This window comes from Sinocyclocheilus rhinocerous, unplaced genomic scaffold, assembly GCF_001515625.1.
Source record: "Sinocyclocheilus rhinocerous isolate Xijiao unplaced genomic scaffold, SAMN03320098_v1.1 scaffold1085, whole genome shotgun sequence".
Taxonomy (NCBI): Eukaryota; Metazoa; Chordata; class Actinopteri; order Cypriniformes; family Cyprinidae; genus Sinocyclocheilus; species Sinocyclocheilus rhinocerous.
In genome coordinates, this window is record NW_015659401.1 from 923,774 (window position 1) to 935,369 (window position 11,596).

Here is an 11,596-nt window from a genome sequence, read left to right on the forward strand (position 1 = left end):
CCTGTGTATGTCATAGAGAGACCATTTGCACTTTTTCTTTCCCTCTGTTGTGCTTTCTTTCCCTCATTTTATATCCTAACAAGGAAGCTTTTATACCAGTTGCTCTGATCACTTCTTTTGCGAAACAACATTACCATTTTCCCCTCTTTCAAACAAGCCATTATTCTCAATTTCTCCCTCTTTATCATTCTAACATAGCTTGTGATCTTAACCAGACTTATAAAAGACAGTTGAACATTAATTTAGAAGAACTTTCCATGTCATTTATTTCTTCTTGTAACTATAATAGCCAGAACAACTTTTTTTTTATTATTATTACATTGCTTGTCATTCCTATCAACTCACAGCTGTTTTCATACTGACATCTCACATTTTTGTGTCCTAAAATCCTCCTCTCAATTGGCTGCACCAGCATTTCTCGAGCATGTGAAAGTATGGAAAGGAATTTTACACTGCTGTTCACTGTCTATCTTATTTTTCTTCTTTCTTTTCATTGTTGCTATGACAACATCACCCCAGCAACATCCCACCTGGTTGGCAGACAGATGTACAGTATGAGTTTGAGCGGTAGAAAGCATCAGACAGAACACAAACAGCGATGAGAGCTCATACAGAAGGCTCTAGACATAACACGGGCAGATTAGCCCCCCTCAGTTTCCCATCTAGAATATGAGTCTTGTAAGGTCCACACACATGGCCCAAGGAAGGTATCCAGTGGTGGATGAAGGTCACTTGCGTGTTCGGTCTTTTCAGCGCGCAGAGTTATTCAATTTAAGTTTAACTCAATCTGACTCCATTTTATTATCTCATCTGACTCCATTTTAGTATTACCTCGAATTTTGGTTGAAAAGCAAATTGATACTATTCAAATGAAACCAAACATGACTGTAAATCTTATTTGCATTCATATAGAACATTCTACTATTGACCATTCTGAGTGAATCCAGTGGAGGGAGCAGATGAAAAGGCACTGATGCATATGTGAGAGAGGCGTTTCCTGCACCACCCCTCTGTGGGGTGTCTTGAAGGTGCCAGTGTATTGTCTGTTTCTCAGGAGATCAAAGTATCTGAGTTTCCTGAGTTTCTTTTATCCTTACAGTCTTGATCAACATTAACTTGCTCTGTGTGTAGCCAAAAATGAATAAACAGATGGTCGAAAAAAGGAGATTAAATCAAATATCAGGGCATGTTATAACCTGAAAATGCACTTTGTGATGAGATAACGGAGGTTTTCAATTGTGCCACTGTTTATATTTGCGGAGATGCTTGTTGGTCATGGGTTTTTAGCTTGGAAAGATGCTATCTGCGTGTAAAAACAGCACAACATGCCTGAGGCAGATAGCCAGGTTTCCTTCAGTTGTTCCATTCAGTTTGTCAAAAATAATCTCTCTTTGGGGACTGTGTGCAGCTGTCAGATCTAACAGTAGGATACAAGCCATGTAACTCTTCCCTGACCACAAAAACTCATATGAAAGTTAATTTGGGTGGAAGTAAAGACAGTGATTTGATCTTAAAAGTATAGTTCACCCAAAAATGTAAATACCGTCATAATTTGTTCAACTTGTAGTTCCAACACCATTTTTTTATAGAACACAAAAGGAGAGTTCCTGAAGGAGCTCCGCACTGCTCTTCTTCATAAAACAGCAGGTCGGTAGCCATGTACAGCCAGTCAAGCTCCAAACAGACTGAAAGTAAATCATAATAATTCACTGCAAATTTTCCCCTTCATCACAGCCCTCAAATCAGCTATGGTGCTTGGATGTCAATGATGTCAAGCATAAATGGTTACAACACATCCTGAGAACAATTGTTGATGTGACACACCTGGCATCATACACTCTTAAAAAATAAAGGTTCTTTATTGGCATCTATGGTCCATGAAGAAGCTTTAATATCCATGGGACCTTTCCATTGCACAAAAGGTTCTTTATGGTGTAAAAGGTTCTTAAAATGTTCTTCAAATGGTTTAAGAATTGTTCACTGAAATGTTCTTTGGGGAACCCAAAAGGTTCTGGCATCGCTATGAAAACCCCCTTTTGGAACCTCAAAGTCTTTTTTTTATCACACATCACACAAAACTGTTATATGGATTTTTAAGACTTATAGCATATGAGTTATGTTTGTTTGTTTGTTTGTTTTTATATATTTTTTATTTTTTTAACTTGACAGATGTGGTCACTTTGAACTTTAACTTTGTTTTAAAAATTAAACATCATTCAGGTTACTGCACTGTTTTTTTTTTTTTTTTTGGAACTATCCCTTTAAGATTTCTCTGTCTCGCTCTTAAATTCTCAGCCATGCTATAATGTGGCTCCTGTTGTCTGCCTGAGTGGCTGTCTGTTTTGTCTGTGTCTGTGAATGCAACACCCTATAGTGGCTTTGGAGCAAAAGGGTTAAAAATATGTGGTCAGGCAGAAGAAACAAACTTTGCATTACAGTGTAGTGGACTCAAACTTATTTTAAGCGTTAAAAATGAACTAGAATACACACAGTTAAAATATATTGAAAGGTTGGTTTAAAGAAGAGCTAGTTAGTTTACATTTTCAGATACAATTTTTCTACTTGCAGCAAAGATGCCAGGATTACTGGTATAGCAGAATTCAAAATCAGTTAAAATAAGTCAAAACACCCATCAGCCTATTAAAATGCTTACGACATTGAAGGCTTCAATGCCGAACCTGAGGAAGCATCTGCAGGTAGCCTATGTAACTTAGCCTTTTTTTATTTTATAAAAGCACAAAGTTTTGTCGTTATTGTGAGTGTGCACAAATAAAAGTAGACCCTTTAGTTTCAAATGATGTATTACTTGTTTCTGTATGATAAAAAATGACAGAGTATTTTAAGTCGATTTAGCTGCTATGTGGAAAAAAATCCACCAAAATTTGCTGGCGCGTTCATTGACCCCAGAGTGTTAACTGTAAGCAGTCATTAAATAAAGTAGGAATAGAAAAGGCATTGACTCCCGCCTGCTATACACCATGTTACTAATGTGTATTCAAGACATATATTCATAACATTCATAACAAATTAGCTAGTCTGCTAGCTAGCTAAAGATGTCTTTACCAGCCACACTTCTATTTACGAACCCATTGACTGAAAATATATAGTGAATGTTTTTCCTCCTTGAATAAGGTTGGGAATGTAAACACGAAAATGAACGAGGAAAACTCCCACAGCGAGAAGAATGGCTTAAGTTGATGAAAAGCGCTTCTAGATCGAGACAGTACATCTTCTTCAATGCTGTTACATCTGTACACCACCTTTCGTTGATGTAAAAGCATTTCCCTGTTGATTCTGCGTCGCGATCCGCTCTGAACAGCTGGAAGCAACACCGGCAGATGTAACGTGCTGTCCGGCTGGCTTCAAAACGCTTGAATAGCGCCGCTGCTCCGGCAACTACAATGTTCAGCAAAACGTCAGAGTAATCAAAAACCGGTAGAAGATTGTATAGTGTGTACTGTCGAATGTTCAGCAGTTCATCCCTGGTAAAACTTATTTTGTTTGAAAAATAACAGACAGGACTAACAAAAAACTAACAAAAACATTAAAGCAACTGGAGAGCTAAACACAGAGGCAGGCAGCCATCCGCGGCGCCATCTAGTTGTAGGCCTATATATCTGGGTATAATGAAGTTGGCACAGATTAGAATGAGCTATTGAAATGATACCATCACTATCTGTGGATCATCTAGTGAGGAGGAATTTGCACTAGCCGGTTACTGTGGCAACCGCCTCATTACGGGATGTTGAGGGCTCTGTGTGGATACTCTTTACAGCCCATGTACTCTCTGACACTGTGCACTTGTGGTGCTAGCAGCTCTTTCCAACCGTGAATAAATCAGCATCAGCTGGCCACCAAAGCAAATATCTAGCATGCACAAGGAACATCTTCCTGAGGACATAAAATTAAACATGAACTAATCTACAGACTGGAAATCACTCAGTGCATTTACCAGCTGCTCAAACATAGTGTCTGACTGTGTGCAAACACAGCTTGTCTGAGCCCCATAACTGAAAATCAGTGGCCCCTTTCATATTTCATTCAGTATTGCTTTGAGTTCTTGCTTTTTATGTCATTGTTTGACATGTGATTTGAGGGCCACTCCACTTGGAGAGCAGATTTGTGAGCTTGAACCCCAGAGGTCTCCACTCTCCTCTGATAGCTACTAAGTGACAATTGCTAAAAAGGCTTGCTGAGAGCAGTGGACCTTTAGAGCCAAACTCAGTGTGTCCGTGTGAGAGAGTTTTTATCTGGGGAAATAAAGAAATAACACACTTTTATGTCAGCTTAGAGGCACTGTGACTGAGCATCTCTATGGACCATCACCCTAAAACTCTGCTACAGCACTGGTTGTAAAAATGCAGGTTTTTGTCATTGTCTGTTAAATTCTAGACAGCGGATTAAAATGTTATGATGATTAATTGCAAATTCAAATGATTTGATAAAAGAAAAAAAGGAACTGTGACTGTAGTTTCATCAGTACTAAAAGTTTCACTTAAACTTAAATCAACTAACTAGCTTTTGGTCTTCAGTTGTCTATACCTGCTGTCATAAAAACAACTGGAAGCTGCTTTTGTAGTTTTCAGGGGAAAGAAGAGAACACAAACAACATTTTAGGGACAAAAGCTATTTGATTCTATAAAATGAGTAGCAAGCACAATACAAGCCTTCACCATCAACTCATTTATAAGTGCATATTGTATAAATGAAGGTAGTAGTCTATTTTTAAACCCTAGGAACTCTTTACATGGGGTTGTAAACATTGCTGAGAACCTTGGGATGTATCAGGCCCAAGAGTTGTATTTAAAATATAGGCTGTAAAGAAGTCAGAAAGTATCTACAATGGGTAATAACATCGGCCTATGACAAACAAAGGCTGCAAGACAGGATAAATTACTGCAGTCTAAAGTTCCTTGAAATTTGTTCTAATTTCAAAAACTCTTATTTAAGATGAGTCAGATGTGCAATTCATTATGGTACCTTGCTCCTTCTTCTGAGAAATAGGTTATTTTAACCAGTGTGGATGTGCTAAATGAGTCACCCTGCTGACAGATGAAGGAATATTCTGTGCTACAGAAAAGTCCAATTTTGGTCTGAATCACCCATCCCATGAATGAGCCTCCACAATCACAGTCAGTGAAAAGAAATATTTAGCTGCCCCCGCTCTCTCAAAACCATGGCAAGACTGCCTGGACATGAGGTTTCTTGAAACATCTTTTTCCTTGCCTTTTTTCCTTGAATACTTTAGGCATTACAACATCTTCTGGAGTCATATAGGTGTGGCACTCGCACTGGTTATTCTCAGGGAGTACTAACCAGAGCATTAAAGATTAGAACCAGGGGAAGATTTTCCTATCTCAATAACCCTCCCCAGAGGTAGACTTAACAAGCATCTCTAAAATACCCGACTACGCCACCCCAGAGGCTAAGCTACCGGGGAATCGCCCGTTGCAAAATCAACAAAAGGCTCACAGGTTCGGTTACGGCTGAGTCAGGACGTGAGACGGATGAAATATAAACACTTTATTGAAAATCAATAAATAATAAACATGAAAAAAAAAGAAAAACAGAAAAATGTACAACATACACAATTCTACCTCCACTCCAGGGCTGGGGCCTAGCCCACCTAAATAAAACAACCGCACAGCAGACCCCCGTGCACTCACATTCCACAGCACCCCAAGTGTTGGGCACCACGCGCAGAATAAACCACCACCAAGCAGAGAATGGGGGCTTGCCCCTCACACCAATCACTGGTTGCCCCAACCCCTGGAGAGAAAGCAAAACCACAATGAAATCACACTGGATTACTCACACACACACACACACTCTCCCAATTCTTATAAAGTTGACAATTAGCCACAATTTCATTTGGGCAGGAAGCCAACAGATGCCCCATATAACTTCTTGCAATCGGTGCCGCTTCCTTAGCCAATTGGCACCGCTCGCACTCTCGAACCCAGCGAGCCACCTCAGCCGACATACCGGGCCAGTAGCAACGCTGTCGCACTAACTCAAGGGTGCGTTCTACACCTTGATGTCCGTGGTGCTGGTGCAATTGGACCAGCACTTCAGAGTGCAATTCCACTGGCAGCAGCAGCTGAAACACTGCCTCCCCTCCATCAGGATGAAAGACTTTCCGGTGTAAAAAACCCCCCAGCTCGGTCAGTCGGTCCCATTGTCGTAGGAGTATAACAACCGGCTTAGCCAACTGCCGCCACACTCGGGGCTCCGGGCATTGTCCCTGCTGCCAGAACTCTCTCACTACCCCTGTAACCGGGTCTGCCACCGGCAAGGCAATCATATCAGATACAGAACGACTAGGCCAAGTCTGTATAGCAGCCTGCGTAGTAACCACCCCTGAGTCTATGGCCGCAACTCGCCTTAACAACTCTGGAACTACTACTCCTAATGAACAGTTACTCTCTCCCACGGGACCAACCATCTGCAGCCGAGAAAGTGCATCGGCATTCTGATTGTCCTTACCCGACCTATACTGGATCTTGAAGTCAAAGACTGCTAACTCAGCAGCCCACCGTTGTTCAGTAGCCCCAATCTTGGCTGTAGCCAAATGACTTAGTGGGTTGTTATCAGTACGTACCAGGCACTTATGGCCAAGCAAGTACTCTCGAAACTTTTCGGCCATAGCCCACTTAAGGGCCAAAAACTCCAGGCGCATAGAACTATAAGTGGCAGTACTACGTTCAGCTGGTCTGAGGCTTCGGCTCGCATAAGCGAGAGGTCTAACTTTACCGTCAAATTCCTGTGAGAGTACTGCCCCCAGGCCAACATGACTGGCATCAACCTCTAGGATAAAAGGCCGGGTAAAATCTGCATAAGCTAACACAGGCGCTGTAGTGAGGGCACTTCAAGTTTTGAAACGCTTCCTCACACTGCTCTGACCACACTGCAGTTACATCCTGACCACGCTTCCTAGACTTACCTCCCGTCAACTCTGCCACTACTTTGTGCAATGGGGCTGCCAATTTGGCAAACCCCTCCACAAAGCGCCTATAATAGCTGGCAAAACCCAAAAAGGTTCGCAGCTCTGACACCATTGTAGGGCGAGGCCACTGGACTACAGCCTCGATCTTCTTTGGGTCCGTCGCTACCCCCTGCGAGGAGATAACATGCCCAAGATAGCTAACCTCTTCCCGGAAAAACGCGCACTTCTCCAGTTTTACCTTAAGTCCCTCGGTTTTTAAACGACCCAACACTACCCTCAGACGCTGCACATGTTGCTGCACAGATGAAGAGAACACAATAATGTCATCAAGATATAACAAGACTGACTGATGCCGTTGGTCGCCAAAAAGCCGTTCCATCAACCGCTGGAACGTACTTGGTGCATTACACAGGCCAAAAGGCATACGGTTCCATTCAAAAAGCCCAAAGGGCGTACAAAAGGCGGTCTTGGGACGATCGGGTTCAAAAACTGGGACTTGGTTGTACCCGCTGGTCAGATCTAGTGTAGAAAACCAACGGGCACCTACCAAGGCTACCAAGGATTCCTCAATCCGAGGCAACGGGAAGGCATCTTTGCGGGTCTTGGAGTTAAGTTGTCGGTATTGTCGGTAGTTTCGAAGACCACCGTCTTTTTTCTTAACTAACACAATCGGAGAGGCATATGGACTGCAACTCTCTCGAATGATCTGTGAATCTAGCAACTGACTAATATGAGTCTTTGCCAGCTCGTATTCTGATGGTGGAATACGCCTGTATCGCTGTCGGACCGGGATATTATCTGTGAGGGGGATCTCATGCGACAGGAGGCTAGTACATCCTAAATCTCCTTCATGAGCGGAGAACACATCTTGAAACTCCCAAAGAAGGGCTCTAACCTGCTTCTGTTCTTCTTCCGTTAATGCTCCCAATTCAACTGAATTAATCTGCTCGGACATAGAGGTGGCAGAAACGCTGCAAGATACTACCCGAACATTCACTGAGGGGACTTCAGTCAACCCGACAGGTAGGTCCACCAGATACACCTCCCGCAATGTACCGATTACAGTAGTGGGGTACAGCACTACATCAACGGTCCCAACGTTAACTATTGGTACATAAACTGTACCCCCGGTTACTTGTACCAAGGAAGAAGGGGCCAATGAACCCGCGGGCAAACCGGTCTCTGGGGGCTCAAACAGCACTGTGCTACCCATATACTGGGCAGAGCACGAAGCTGCTACAAATTTAATAGTGCCACCTGAAACGCGACACGCACTACGCCCCCTTACCGTCACCTTACTACCATGATCCGAAGCACAAACGGCCCTTTGACATTCCTGGGGCCTCATGTACAAAGACTTACGTTGAATTCATACTAAAACATTGCGTACGGACAAAGCTGTAAATGTGCGTACGCACAAAAAAAATCAGATGTATGAATCTCTGCGTACGCAGGATCCCAAGCATATTCTCTTTGTACATCCCAATTAACGTGAAATTGAGCGCACATGCACGAGCACAACACCCCGCCCTGTCTCCTCCCTCAATTAAATTAATTTTAATGTGGTAATGGGTCCACTTTGGCAAAAGCAAGCAGAAAGAAAATGTCAAAAACAAGCAGCAAGAAACGAAACTTTACTGAAAGTGAATTGGAGGTGCTACTATCAGAGGTAGAAACGAGAAAAAATATTTTATTTGGAACTTTGTCCTCTGGAATGGAACCCCAAACCTGAAAAACCACTCATTCACCAAAACACCGGCCACAGTCTCAGCCTGCTGGTCTTTGGTAGGCACTGCCACAGTGAATTTACTGAACACGTCAGTCATCACCATCACATTCTCCTGCCCAGAACGAGACGGCTCCAAGATGGTAAAATCAACAGCCACAATCTCATTTGGGCAGGAAGCCAACAGATGCCACATATAACTTCTTGCAATCGGTGCCGCTTCCTTAGCTAGTTGGCACTGCTCGCACTCTCGAACCCAGCGAGCCACCTCAGCCGACATACCGGGCCAGTAGCAACGCTGTCGCACTAACTCAAGGGTGCGTTCTACACCTTGATGTCCGTGGTGCTGGTGCAACTGGATCAGCACTTCAGAGTGCAATTCCACTGGCAGCAGCAGCTGAAACACTGCCTCCCCTCCATCAGGACGAAAGACTTTCCGGTGTAACAAACCCCCCAGCTCGGTCAGTCGGTCCCATTGTCGTAGGAGTATAACAACCGGCTTAGACAACTGCCGCCACACTCGGGGCTCCGGGCATTGTCCCTGCTGCCAGAACTCTCTCACTACCCCTGTAACCGGGTCTGCCACCGGCAAGGCAATCATATCAGATACAGAACGACTAGGCCAAGTCTGTATAGCAGCCTGCGTAGTAACCACCCCTGAGTCTATGGCCGCAACTCGCCTTAACAACTCTGGAACTACTACTCCTAATGAACAGTTACTCTCTTCCCCGGGACCAACCATCTGCAGCCGAGAAAGTGCATCGGCATTCTGATTGTTCTTACCCGACCTATACTGGATCTTGAAGTCAAAGACTGCTAACTCAGCAGCCCACCGTTGTTCAGTAGCCCCAATCTTGGCTGTAGCCAAATGACTTAGTGGGTTGTTATCAGTACGTACCAGGCACTTATGGCCAAGCAAGTACTCTCTAAACTTTTCGGCCATAGCCCACTTAAGGGCCAAAAACTCCAGGCGCATAGAACTATAAGTGGCAGTACTACGTTCAGCTGGTCTGAGGCTTCGGCTCGCATAAGCGAGAGGTCTAACTTTACCGTCAAATTCCTGTGAGAGTACTGCCCCCAGGCCAACATGACTGGCATCAACCTCCAGGATAAAAGGCTGGGTAAAATCTGCATAAGCTAACACAGGCGCTGTAGTGAGGGCACACTTCAAATTTTTAAACGCTTCCTCACACTGCTCTGACCACACTGCAGTTACATCCTGACCACGCTTCCTAGACTTACCTCCCGTCAACTCTGCCACTACTTTGTGCAATGGGGCTGCCAATTTGGCAAACCCCTCCACAAAGCGCCTATAATAGCTGGCAAATCCCAAAAAGGTTCGCAGCTCTGACACCATTGTAGGGCGAGGCCACTGGACTACAGCCTCGATCTTCTTTGGGTCCGTCGCTACCCCCTGCGAGGAGATAACATGCCCAAGATAGCTAACCTCTTCCCGGAAAAACGCACACTTCTCCAGTTTTACCTTAAGTCCCTCAGTTTTTAAACGACCCAACACTACCCCTCAGACGCTGCACATGTTGCTGCACAGATGAAGAGAACACAATAATGTCATCAAGGTATAACAAGACTGACTGATGCCTTTGGTCGCCAAAAAGCCGTTCCATCAACCGCTGGAACGTACTTGGTGCATTACACAGGCCAAAAGGCATACGGTTCCATTCAAAAAGCCCAAAGGGCGTACAAAAGGCGGTCTTGGGACGATCGGGTTCAAACACTGGGACTTGGTTGTACCCGCTGGTCAGATCTAGTGTAGAAAACCAACGGGCACCTACCAAGCAGTCCAACGTTTCCTCAATCCGAGGCAACGGGAAGGCATCTTTGCGGGTCTTGGAGTTAAGTTGTCGGTAGTCAACACACATTCGAAGACCACCGTCTTTTTTCTTAACTAACACAATCGGAGAGGCATATGGACTGCAACTCTCTCGAATTATCTGTGAATCTAGCAACTGACTAATATGAGTCTTTGCCAGCTCGTATTCTGACTGTGGAATACGCCTGTATCGCTGTCGGACCGGGATATTATCTGTGAGGGGGATCTCATGCGACAGGAGGCTAGTACATCCTAACAGTCCCAGGGAGAACTCTAACAATGTTTCTCCCTCTTGTTGCCTCCGAGAAAAAAAGGTCTCCTGAAGTGCAAAATAAGACTCCGCACAACCATACAATTCACGAAGGGAAAAAATAATTATATCTGGGTCACTCTTATCGGTACTTGAACGATACTTAATCTCATCACGGGCCTCCCCCTCCAAGTGATCGTATAAAAAGAAGGCTTGTTCAGCACGTGACATAGTACGAGTACGCATACATGCTTGAGCTTCTTCAACCCAATCGTCGATGCTAATACCAGTCCTGCCATTAAATCTTGGACATCGTCGTTCTCGAGGAACAAACATAAAACGTTCAACTGCATTAGCACTCGTATCAGCTGACCGAGGTGTAACTGGCGGTGCTGCACTAGCAGAGGCAGCACCAGGGGCATGCAATTCAAGCAATGCCCACTCCTGCCACAGTCTCTCATTATCTGCCCGTAATTGGGCCACTAAATCTCGCATTTCTCGCAAATCATCCTCCATGACGACAATACAAAAAGGTCACTTACCCAAAGAAAACACCAACAGTCACCACTGCGCTGGAGAAAGAAAAAAAACAGACAGACAAAACATAAACCAATGTTTCAGTCCTTTACACAACAGCCGAACCCTGCCGACTACGCCAGATTGTGGCACTCGCACTGGTTATTCTCAGGGAGTACTAACCAGAGCAATTAAAGATTAGAACCAGGGGAAGATTTACCTATCTCAATAACCCTCCCCAGAGGTAGACTTAACAAGCACCTCTAAAATACCCGACTACGCCACCCCAGAGGCTAAGCTACCGGGGAATCGCCCGTTGCAAAATCA

General features: G+C 44.3%; 1 pseudogene; it reads right to left on the bottom strand.

The window, feature by feature from the left end:
* Nucleotides 1–5,168: 5,168 nt before the first annotated feature.
* Nucleotides 5,169–11,269, bottom strand: LOC107723795 (uncharacterized; annotated as a pseudogene).
* Nucleotides 11,270–11,596: the final 327 nt, after the last annotated feature.